Source organism: Chiloscyllium plagiosum, unplaced genomic scaffold, assembly GCF_037043375.1.
Source record: "Chiloscyllium plagiosum isolate Xiang-an unplaced genomic scaffold, Cpla_swu_hap1 HiC_scaffold_2, whole genome shotgun sequence".
NCBI classification, from domain to species: domain Eukaryota; kingdom Metazoa; phylum Chordata; class Chondrichthyes; order Orectolobiformes; family Hemiscylliidae; genus Chiloscyllium; species Chiloscyllium plagiosum.
In genome coordinates, this window is record NW_028270140.1 from 109,362,154 (window position 1) to 109,375,134 (window position 12,981).

General features: G+C 43.4%; 1 protein-coding gene across 3 annotated transcripts in view; it reads left to right on the top strand.

Annotated features, from left to right (window-relative positions):
• Positions 1-6,812: 6,812 nt before the first annotated feature.
• Positions 6,813-12,981, top strand: part of ccnh (cyclin H) — a 44,059-nt gene continuing 37,890 nt past the window's right edge. For 2 of the 3 annotated variants that reach the window (XM_043708663.2, XM_087999612.1), the window contains exon 1: positions 6,813-6,894. The gene's annotated coding sequence lies outside the window, so the exon portion shown is untranslated. Of the gene's footprint in view, positions 6,895-6,940; positions 7,087-12,981 lie in introns of those variants that run through there. The other variant, XM_043708657.2, reaches the window with a different exon arrangement.

Below are 12,981 nucleotides of genomic sequence, written 5' to 3' on the forward strand. Positions count from 1 at the left end.
GTAACTATGGAAGATGGACTGTTCTACGTAGCTGATAAAGAGACAGGCATAGCTGGGGCCCATACGGGTGCCCATGGCTACCCCTTTGGTCTGGAGGAAGTGGGAGGATTTGAAGGAGAAATTGTTAAGAGTGAGGACCAGTTCAGCCAAACGAATGAGAGTGTCAGTGGAAGAGTACTGTTGGGGACATTGAGAGAGGAAGAAACGGAGGGCTTGGAGGCCCTGGTCATGGTGGGTGGAGATGTAGAGGGACTGGATGGCCACGGTGAAGATGAGGCGTTGGGGGCTGTGAAAATGGAAGTCTTGGAGAAGGTGGAGGGCGTGGGTGGTGTCTCGAATGTATGTGTGAAGTCCCTAGACTAGGGGGGATAGGACCTCGACTATCCGAATGAGATCGGCGGGCATTATTTCATTTGGATAACTAATCATTTGGTTAATTGATTTCCTCTGGGGCTCGGAGTTTTCTGTGAAGTCTGCTCCCCGTGCAGAAGACTTGGCAGCAGCACACTGTGCGCGAGCCCGCGACCCCACCCCCTGCCCGCCCCCAAATCCAACTGCCCCCAATCCCGTCTGCAACCACCCTACCCCACAAACCACATCCGTCCTCCGCCTGACCCCACCCTGCTCCCATTTCAGTCAGCTGAGTTCATTGTTAATCATTGTACCTGTAAACAAAAGACGCGATCAGGCTCTTTGACGTGATGTTTCTATTGGGACCTTGACATCCCCTTCCGATAATTCGATATTTGAATAATTGATAATCGAGGGTCTTCTGTATTTAGGTGAACACTCGAACAGCAATACTATACAAGGCTATGGGCGATGTGCTGGAAAATGGGATTAGAATAGATGGAAGTTTGAAGATTGGCACTGACATGATGGGCCACAGGAACACTCGTTGTTAAAATCTGATTATCAGCTCCTGCTAACTCTTTACACTGGAAGGTCAAAACATTTTGGACAGACGAAAGAGTTTTACCAAGTTGATGATCTTGCTGGTCTGTGTGTATGTCCTGGCGAATAGACTGTACAGCACAGAGATCTACATCATGGAGCTGCTCAGGATGACCCTGGTCAGAAACCAGTGCATCCCTCTCCAGACCTTCTTTGCAAGGGCACATTCTCGATGGAGTTCTTATTTATTTCAAAAATATACTTATTTATATAAGTCTATATGTACATACATAGTCACTAGAGCAGTTCAATCTGTATTCAAAATGTAGTACAAACAAACCCAAAACATTTCTTACTTATACAAGACTATATTTACATGCATTTGAAGCAAACAGGGTGGTTCAATAACTGAATGGACTCCCATTGTACTTTGACAGAAAGACCTTAGATGGTGGTCTTTCCCCATTGCGCCTAAGCAGCAGCTGCTTCAGGCTTTAGTGGATCCCTCAGCATGTAGTTCTGGGCCTTGGAATATGTCAGTCTGCAACATTTGGTCAAGGCTAACTCCTTGCTTTGGAAGACCTTTTTAATTTCAAAAATATACTTTATTCATAAAAATTATCATTGGCTATATACATAGTCACAAACTCAATTGTGTTCTGTACAGTAGATTATCAAGGAAACTTTATCCCAAAAACCAGACATCTCTTACATATACAGTACTGTATTTACATAAATCTGAGGCACTAGGAGGGTCCAATTCCTGAATGGACCCCCACTTAACTTCAGCAGGAAGACCTCAGACAGTGTTCTTTACCCATTGAGCCTTGGCAGGAGCTGCCCTAAGCTTTAGTGCATCCCTCAGTACGTATCCCTGGACCTTGGATGTGCCAGTCTGCACACACAGTCGACATCAACACCTTTTTCTGGGAGACCAACAAGTTTAGGGAAGACCAAAGAGCATCTTTCACAGAATTAATGGTCCTCCAGGCGCATTTGATGTGTCTTGGTGTGCATCCTGGGGAATAGGCCATAAACCACAGAGTTCCATTTCATGGAACTGCCTGGAATGAACCTAGACCAGAACCATTGCATCTTTATCCAGATTTCCTTAGCAAAGGCATATTTCAGAAGGAGATGTGTGAAAGTCTCAACTCCCCCACCGCCGCAGTTGCTTTGAGGGCAGCATGCAGTGGCGCAGACTGAGCAAGCATACATGAAGGATCTCACAGGTAGTACCCTTCTCACCACCAGCCAAGCGATGTCTTGATGCTTGTTGGAAAGTTCTGGTGATGAGGCATTCTGCTAAATGACTTTCAGTCTGCCCAGGGAACAGCCCAACAGGATTCATCCTCTCCTTTTCCCTCAGGATCTCAAGGATGTTCCCTGCTGATCAGTTTCAGATGGACCTGTGGTCAAAGATGCTTTCCTTTGCAAATTTATCCATGAAGGACAGGTGATATGGAACAGTCAAACTACGTGGGGTGTTCCATGGCAACAAGGCCAGTCCCAAACTTCGCAACACTGGGGACAAGTAGAACTTCAGTATATATTGACATTTGGTGTTTGCCTAATGAGGGTACATGCCCAGCTTTATACAGCTGCACACAAAGTTGGCCATCAGGATGATGGTCTTCCCCTTATCCAGAGTTTTGTATATGGAGTCTCTGTAGGCAGAATCCATCTTAGACCTCCAGATGAAGTGGAAGATGCTTGGGTGACTAAAACAGTGCAATTTTAGGGAATGGTCAGACCTGTCTCATATACAACAGATTGCCTCACATTTGATGACGAGGTTTTTCTGATAACGTAAAGGGCGAGGCTCTGAAAAGACCAGTTCTGCTCCACGTTGGCAATGCACTCCCGGCAAGATTCTGCTCACACCCTGGCCCCTCTGAAATATATTCCTAGCATCTTCAGTTAATCTGTCCTGAGGGTGAAGAGGATAGAGATTGGTAGGCCCAGTTTCCAAAGAACATTGCTCACACTTTCCTCAATTTACCTTGGCTTCTGAGGCCAGTTCAAACTGATCACAGATGCTCATAAATCTACACACTGACAGCTGATCCGAGCAGAAAACGGTGGTATTATCATTGTACAGGTAGGCTTTGACCTACAATCTGCTGCTGCCTGGAATAGTCACCCCTCTCAGGCTTTCCTGATGGACTCAGTAAAGTGCTCTATGTAACACACAAACGAGGCAGGTTCGCCCTGTGTAACTCTGGATCTGATCGGGAAGTTTTCTGATTCCCATCCATTGATTGAGACTGCACTAATGATGGTTGTGTAGATCAGTTGGATCCAATTGGATTCCCTCCCCAAAGTCCATTCCGGACAGCAGGTCCCACATTTCCGTGTGCATTAGCCTTCTCTTAGTCTGAGTGAATAGCATGAGGCTCTCAGAAATCGTCCTGCCTGATTGAGCACAGGTTTGGTTGGGAGAACAGACCTGACCCGGCTGGCAATACCCTTAGACAGGATTTTGTAGTCTGCATTCAGCAATGAGATTGTTTGCCAATTTCTAATTTCCTCCCTCTTGTAGATGAGGTTGTTGATACCTTTCCCCATGGAACCTGACAGAAGCATACTGTCGTACGTCTCATGCAGATCCTGGCCAATCAAGCCCCACAGAGCTGTATACAACTCAGTTGGAAAGCCATCACTTCTGGGAGTTTTATTCCTTTTTAATGACTTGAGGGCTTTCGTCAGCTCATCAGAGATAATGGCTAAGACCTCCATGATAGATGACAGGAATGACTGGGAGCCTGTACTGTCTATGGGCTTCATATCATACAGACTGGGATGGAATGATTTGCTGATCCTCAGTATGTTAGCCTGAGACGATGTTATCTATCCATATTTTTCCTTCAGACTGTTGAACACAGAGCTCTCCCTGCGCATATTCTGGAAGAAGAAATGCGAGCACATCTCATCTTGTACTGTGGGATAGACCCTGGATTGGAAGATTATCTTGGAGGTCTCCGAGGCTTCAGTTATAGAATCATCGAGACGTACAACATGGAAACAGACCGTTCGGTCAAACTCATCCATGTTGATCAGATATCTTAAATTAATCTAGTCCAATTTGCCAGCACTTGGCCCAGATCCCTCTAAATCCTTCCTATTCATATACGTATCCAGATGCCTTTTAAATGTTGTAATTGTGCCAGCATTCACCATTTCTTTTGGCAGCTCATTCCATACATGCACCACCTCTGCGTGAAAAGGTTGCCCCTTAGGTCCCTTTTCAGTCTTTCCCATCTCATCCTAAACTTATGTCCTCTAGGTCTGGAACTCCCCCAACCTAAGGAAAAGACCTTGTCTACTTGTCCAATCCATGCCCCTTATGATTTTATAAACTTCTATAAGGTCACCCCTCAGCTTCCGACGCTCCAGGGAAAAGAGCCCCAGCCTTTTCAGTATCTCCGTATAGCTCAAACTCTCTAACCCTGGCAACATCCTTGTAATTCTTTTCTGAACCCTTCCAAATTTCACAACTTCTTTCCTATAGGAGGGAGACCAGAATTACACACAATATTTCAAAAATAGCCTAACCAATGTCTTCACCTCCTAGAGATCCTCCATGGCATCGATCCCCATTCAAAGTTTGTGCGAAGATTTGTAGCTCAGGTGCTCGTTGTTGTGGTTCTGTTCGCCGAGCTGGGAATTTCTGGTGCAGACGTTTCGTCCCCTGTCTAGGTGACATCCTCAATGCTTGGGAGCCTCCTGTGAAGCGCTTCTGTGATGTTTCCTCCGGCATTTGTAGTGGTTTGAATCTGCCGCTTCTGGTTGTCAGTTCCAGCTGTCCGTTGCAGTCGGTATATTGGGTCCAGGTCGATGTGCTTATTGATTGATTGAATCTGTATGAGTGCCATGCCTCTAAGAATTCCCTGGCTGTTCTCTGTTTGGCTTGTCCTATAATAGTAGTGTTGTCCCAGTCGAATTCATGTTGCTTATCATCTGCGTGTGTGGCTACTAAGGATAGCTGGTCGTGTCGTTTCTTGGCTAGTTGGTGTTCATAGATACGGATCGTTAGCTGTCTTCCTGTTTGTCCTTTGTAGTGTTTTGTGCAGTCCTTGCATGGGAGTATGTACACTAAATTGCTTTTGCTCATGCTGGTTATTGGGTCCTTCGTTCTGGTGAGGTGTTGTCTGAGAGTGGCTGTTGGTTTGTGTGCTGTTATGAGTCCTAGTGGTCGCAGTAGTCTGGCTGTCAGTTCGGAAATGCTCTTGATGTATGGTAGTGTGGCTAGTCCTTTGGGTTGCGGCATGTCCTCATTCCGTTATCTTTCCCTTAGGCATCTGTTGATGAAATTGCGCGGATATCCGTTTTTGGCGAATATATTGTATAGGTGTTCTTCTTCCTCTTTTTGCAGTTCTGGTGTACTGCAGTGTGTTGTGGCCCTTTTGAATAGTGTCTTGATGCAAGTTCTTTTGTGTGTGTTGGGGTGGTTGCTTTCGTAGTTTAGGACTTGGTCTGTGTGTATGGCTTTCCTGTATACCTTTGTGGTGAATTCTCCATTCGGTGTTCTCTGTACCATCACGTCTAGGAATGGGAGTTGGTTGTCCTTTTCTTCCTCTCTAGTGAATCGGATTCCTGTGAGTGTGGCGTTGATGATCCGGTGTGTGTTCTCTATTTCTGTGTTTTTAATGATTACAAAGGTGTCATCCACATATCTGACCCAGAGTTTGGGTTGAATTTGCGGTAAGACTGTTTGTTCTAATCTTTGCATTACTGCGTCTGCTATGAAGTTCGACTGGGACAACACTACTATTATAGGCCAAGCCAAACAGAGATCAGCCAGGGAATTCCTAGAGGCTTGGCACTCATCCACAAATTCAATCAATAAGCACATTGACCTGGACCCTATATACCGACCACTGCAGCAGACAGCTGGAACTGACAACCGGAAGCGGCAGATTCAAACCACTACAAATGCCAGAGGAAAGATCATAGAAGCGCTTCACAGGAGACTCCCAAGCACTGAGGATGTCACCTATACAGGGACGAAACGTCTGCACCAGAAATTCCCAACTCGGCGAACAGAACCACAACATCGATCCCCATTTTCTGCAGCAGGAGTAGGTTCTGCATTCTTTTCTGGAGTTTGGACAGCCCACATCTAAATACCTTTGAGGATGAAGAACCTCTTGATGTTCCCTTTGACTGTTTCCCACCAGTCTGCTGGAGACTCAAAGAGGGGTTCCTCAATGTTTTCTAAGGTCAACAATTTCATGTTCAGCTTCCACATTCCCCTGCCAGCTTTCCGGTCATCCTGTGTGGATGCTGAAGGTGTCTTGCAGCTTAGCGACTTTCACCATTGCCATCAGGAATCTGGAAGACCATCAGGTTTCGGGCAGACCATAGAATGAGAATGGTGTGGTCAACCCCATCAAAGGCTGCTAACTGGTGAAGAGAGGTTAGTTTATAGAGTCGTACAGTCCTACTACACAGACAGGCCGTTTGGCCCAAACTGGCCCATGCTGACCAAAATGTCATCAACACTAACCCCATTTCCCTGCACTTGACCCATATCCTTCCAAACCTTTCCATGTATTTGTCCAAATGCCTTTTAAATGTTGTTAATATACGTCTCAACCATTTCCCTTGACAGCTCATTCCATATGCGTACCACCCTCAGTGTAAAAATGTTGCCCCTCAGGTTCCTTATTATTCTTTCCCTTCTATTTGCCTTCTGTTTCTCATAGTCACATAGCTCGGTAACTGGAGAATAAGACATTGCACGTCCCTCTGAGTTTACCTCCGCCGTTCCTTCCCGATCTCGAGCAGCTGACAGCTAGCCTCCAACGTTCCAAACCGTTAGGAATCGCGGGCTGACTCTCCTCACGCGATATCATGGCCTTCAACCAACATCGTTTCCCATTGGAGGAATGCTACGCCGAACGTCACTAGGAGGCGGAGTCTATTGAACAGCGGAAACAGGAAAGGAATCTCGAGCCCGGAGCGTGTGAACGTTAGTGGCTGCTAGTATTGGTGCAAGTGAGTGCCTCTCATAGCGAGTGATTATGGTTCAATGTGCAGTGGGGGTAAAGTAGTGGTTTGGAAATGGAGCAGCTAACTGCTGTTCCCTGTACCATGAAGTTTGAATGCGTGAGCAGCTCCGTGAATCCCAATGAAGCCCTCGACTCCTGTTGTCGTAAAAGAGGACGTGGGATTCGACTTGAGCGACAGGTGGCATCTGGACTGTTCTGCAGATCGATTGTGCTTCTTTCATGTTTGGTCTCCTGTTCCTGCAAGTGTGCATTGTTAATGTTTCCTTGTCCTGAATTTAAAGATTGAGAATTCAAGTCCTACGACATGTACTGTGCGCGTGAATGTCGGCTGCTACTGCATTTTAATACTGAGGGGTAGTTGGAAAAGTTGTCTTTTGGATGAGATATTCAATTGAGCCTAAATCTGCCTTTTCAGATGGATGCAAAAGATTCTGTCTCGCATTCTTATATTAGGACAGGAGACTGGATATTGGTGCATTGACTAATATTTATGGTGTAGTTATCCTTGGATCCCAATGTCACTAAAATTAATTGGTCTTCTTTCACATTGCTGTTTGTGGGAGCTTGCTGTGTGAAAATTCGTTGCTGTTTTCCCTAGTATTACACAACACTTCGGAGGTGCTTAAACAAATCAGAAATTGCTGGTAAAACTTAGCAGATCTGGCAGCAGCTGTGAAAAGAAAGAAAGGTTAATGTTTTGAATCTGGTGACTCTATGTCAAAAACTGGCTTCCAGTGAAGAGTCACAGGACTTGCAATATTATCTGTGTTTTCTTTCCAAAGATGCTGACAGACCTGCTGAGTTTTGCTAGGAATTTCTGTTTTTGATTAAGATGTCCAGCATCCACAGTTTACTTCAAAAGTTCTTATTTGGCTGTAAGTTAAAGTTGCATAATGACAAACACAAGTTCTCACATTGTGTTCATGAGATTATTTAGTGATGGGCCTGATAAAGAAGACAGAAATGATATGTTGTAACTCTTTTGTTTTAAATGCCTGTCAGATTGCAACTCCACATAAAGTTTGAGATTGAATGATTGGTCACTTCTTATGGCATCTTAAAAAGATGCCTGTATAATTAATGTGTTTGGTCAAGTCTGTGGTCATATGCCAGGACACTGAATTATCTAGCTTGGTGCCAAATTTTGTAATGCTCCTATGAATTGCTTTGGGATTGTTTTTTTACATAAAAAGGTGCTGTATAAATGCAATTTGTTATTTATATTTGCAAATAATGGTTGTTACTCTGGTAATGCTGCACACTTTTTAAATTGGTCTGAAACTGGGCAAAAGTAGGTCACCTGGATATTCTTTTTAATTAATGAGTCATAGAGATGTATAGCATGGAAACAGACCCTTCGGTCCAACCCGTCCATGCTGACCAGATATCCTAACCCAATCTAGTCCCACCTGCCAGCACCCGGCCCATATCCCTCCAAACTCTTCCTATTCATACACCCATCCAAATGCCTCTTAAATGTTGCAATTGTACAAGCCTCCACCACATCCTCTGGCAGCTGATTCCCTACATGTACCACCCTTTGCGTGAAAAAGTTGCCCCTTAGGTCTCTTTTATATCATTCCCCTCTCACCCTAAACCTATGCCCTCTAGTTCTGGACTCCCTGACCCAAAGGGGAAAGACTTTGTCTATTTATTCTATCCATGCCCCTCATAATTTTGTAAACCTCTATAAGGTCACCCCTCAGCCTCCGATGCTTCAGGGAAAACAGCCCCAGCCTATTCACCCTCTTCCTATAGCTCAAATCCTCCAGCCCTAGCAAAATCCTTGTAAATCTTTTCTGAACCCTTTCAAGTTTCACAACATCTTTCCGATAGGAAGGAGACCAGAATTGCACGCAATATTCCAACAGTGGCCTAACCAATGTCCTGTACAGCCGAAACATGACCTCCCAACTCCTGTACTCAATACTCTGAACAATAAAAGAAAGCATACCAAACGCCGCCTTCACTATCCTATCTACCTGTGACTACACTTTCAAGGAGCTATGAAAATGCACTCCAAGATCTCTTTGTTCAGCAACACTCCCTAGGACCTTACCGTTAAGTGTATAAGTACTGCTAAGATTTGCTTTCCCAAAATGTAGCACCTCTCATTTATTTGAATTAAACTCCATCTGCCACTTCTCGGCCCATTGGCCCATCTGATCAAGATTCTATTGTAATCTGAGGCAACCTTCTTCGCTGTCCACTTCACCTCCAATTTTGGTGTCGTCTGTAAACTTACTAACTGTACCTCTTATGCTCGCATCCAAACCATTTACGTAAATGACAAAAAGTAGAGACCCAGCACCGTTCCTTGTGGCACTCCACTGGTCACAGGCCTCCAGTCTGAAAAACAACCCTCCACCACCACCCTCAGTCTTCTACCTTTGAGCCAGTTTTGTATCCACATGGCTAGTTCTCCCTGTATTCCGTGAGATCTAACATTGCTAACCAGTCTCCCATGGGAATCTTTGTTGAACACCTTACTGAAGTCCATATAGATCACGTCTACCGCTCTGCCCTCATCAATCCTCTTTGTTACTTCTTCAAAAAACTCAATCAAGTTTGTGAGACATGATTTCCCACGCACAAAACCTTGAACTTTCAAAATGTTCTATAAAATGGGAGTCAACATTGTGCTCGGAAGTGGCTATTCTTATAATGTGGAAAATTGTTGGTCAAGTTTTTAAAAAACAAAGTAATTTTAGGAAATAAATCTTTACCCTTCTATTTGGGATTAGTGCCATGGGATCCATTCTTTATGTTCACCTGAGAGCAAATGAGATTAGTTATCTCATCCAAGATTGTACCTCAGTTGTGCAGTACTGTCTCAATACTGTATTGAAACAGCTGAGATTGGAATGATCTTGACACCATAAAACCACAAGAAATAGAAACAAGAGTAAGCTGCTTCATTCTTCAAGCCTGCTCTGCCATTCAATAGGGTTATGATTCTACACTCTTCAAGTCCACTTTCCTGTTCTTTCTCCATAAACTTTGATTCTTCTACTGATCAAGAATCTATATATTTCAACCTTCAATATACACAAGTACTCTGGCCTTACTGCTCTCTGTAGCAAGGAATTCTAAACAGAATCAAGCTCCTTAGAGAAAAAGAAATCCTCTTCCTCTTAGTTTTAAATTGGCACCCCTTAACTCTGAGCATATGACCTCTGGTCCTAGACTTTTCCCATGAGAGGAACATCCTCTCAGCATTTACTGTAACGCCCCTTTAACAATCCTGTATGTTTCCATGAGATTACCTTGCATTCTTCTAAGTTCCAGTGAGTAAACTCTCTTGGCTCATGACACAATCCGTCCATACCAGGGATCATCCTGATGAACATTGTCTGAACTGCGTCCAATGAAATGATAACTTTCCTTAAATAAAGGGACCAATACTGATATGATATCATCAGTGTCTTGTACAGTTGCATTAAGACCCTTGAGACCCTTTTGTGTTATATTTTTCCCCCATTTAAATTACTGTATTCTTTTGTTCTCCCTTCTAAAATGAACAACTTCCACATTTTCCCACATTACTTCCCTCATTTGCCAACTTTTTAACCTATCAACTGATTAACCTATCAATATCTCTCTTTTAAGTGTTTGTATCCCTCTTGCAACCTGCTTTTTCACCTATTCTACTGAAAATATGACACATGGATGTGTAGAACAAATTGGGCATCTTATCAACCCTGATGTTGTCAAGATTTGATGATTACTGATTTTAATCTGCTTAGTTGAGCATGCAGCAAAAATACTTGACCAAAGGTAGCAGTCTTTTTTAAAAATTACAAGAAATAGAAAAGTATGTTGTCATGTACCCTCACATGTTTACTTCACTATTTAACAAGATGGTGTCTGGTCTACAACTTCACTTTTTATCGTAGCCTTATGTGACTCAGCTGAAGACTCTATCAATTGCAACCATGAATATATTCAGTGATTTGAAATCCAAAGCCTCTGAGGTAGAGAATTCCAAAAGTTTACATAATTTCTTTTGAATGAAGAAATTTGTCTTGGTCAACGCCTACAATTATGCTAATTAATTCTAGATTCACCAGTAAGATGGAAACATCCTCTCAGGATTTTGCATTTTAATCATAATAAATCTCTTTTTAAACTCCAGAAAGTGCAGGTCCAATTTACCTAATCCGTCCTCATGAAATATGAGAGAATGTAAAATGTCTGTCTAATTGCTCACTGCTTTTGCTTGTTAACATTGTTTCAAGTGTAAGGACAGTCAAATCCCACCAAACATCTAATTTAATAGTTTTCCATCGTCTTAAAAAGAAATGTTTTTTCCTTCTTCCCGATAGATGTGAATAACTCCAACTTGCTGTTCTGGTGGCACTAAGAATCCATAGGAAGGAAGTAAATCTGTGGCATTCTTTATTGAGAGGACTATCAAAGCTGGGTCATTCAGTATATTCAAGGCTGAAGCAGATCCTTAATCAGTAAGGGAATGCAGGGTTACGGGAATAAAGCAGGAAAGTGGAGTTGAGGATTATCAGTTCAGCCATGATCTGGGTGATGCAAACCTAATGGGGTGAATGGCTGACTATGAACTTAGGCGAAAATGAGGACTGCAAATGCTGGAGATTAGAGTAGATAGTGTGATGCTGGAAATCACAGCAGGTCAGGCAGCATCTGAGGAGCAGGAGAGTCGATGTTACGGGCAAAAGCCCATTCATGATGAAGGGCTTTTGCCCGAAATGTCAATTCTCCTGCTCCTTGGATGCTGCCTGTCCTGTTGTGCTTTTCTAGCCCCACACTCTATTCTATGATCTTAAGTGTGTGTCAAGAACCACATAAAAGGCCAAATTGGATGAAAGGTATTACTAAAACAATTGTATTTTATAACACTTCTATGAGTGGCATGGACCACAAATTACCTTAAGATCAATGTAATATCTACTGTCACAGTACAGTCTGAGCTCTCATTTTCTGGAATGCTAGTCCAGTGCCATAAACATTTATTATTTTTGAAATCACTGTAAATTTGAAAAAAGGTTTCTATGAAGTATGTTTCCCAGCTATAAAAAGATCGAAGTATAGAATTGGCAGTTAAACTAGAATAGTGTTAAAATGCAAACCTAACTCTAACCCTTTTCTGGTAGTGAAAAAGTAAAGTAGATGATTAGGGGTTTAGATAGGGTTGACAGTGAGAATCTTTTTCCACATATGGAGTCAGCTATTACAAGGGGGCATAGCTTTAAATTAAGGGGGGGTAGGTATAGGACAGATGTTAGGGGTAGATTCTTTACTCAGCGAGTCGTGAGTTCATGGAATGCCCTGCCAGTAGCAGTGGTGGACTCTCCCTCATTATGGGCATTTAAGCGGGCATTGGATAGGCATATGGAGGATAGTGGGCTAGGATCGGCGCAACATCCAGGGCCGAAGGGCCTGTACTGCGCTGTATTCTTCTATGTTCTATGTTCTATATTGCCTTACCTTTTCTTCCGGCTCGCAATCGGATTCATTCCTCCCATCAACCACCAGGTATTATCCACCACCTGTGTTCACCTATCACTACCTTACCATTCCACCTTTCTCCCTACCCAAAACCCTCTTTCACACCCCCCCCCCACCTTTATCATCAGTTTCCTCTATCTCCACCTCTGTTCCTGAAGAAGAGTTATATCCAAAATGTTGACTTCTTCACTTCCTGGTGCTGCCTTGCTTGCTTGTTCTTCCAGCCACCTGTCCATCACACACTGTTTTGTGCTTTTAGATGGAGAAATTTGTGGATGGAAGTCAAGAGTTGAGTCACTTGTTGCTCGATTTGTAGCCTCTGACCTGCTGTTGTAGCCTCGGTTTATATATGGCTAGACATGTCTAGTTTATGGTCAACAATAACTTCCATGATAGTGGAGATTCAGTGAGGTAATGCTATTGGATGTGAAGAGGCTTTTATTAGACTCTCTTGGTGTAGATGGTCATTGCTTGGCATTTGTGTGGCACTAATGTTATTTCCCATTTTTCGGCTGAAGCCTAGATTTGGTTCAGGTCTTGCTGCATCTCGACATGGACTGCTTCAGTGTCTGAGGAGTTGCAAAGGTTGCTG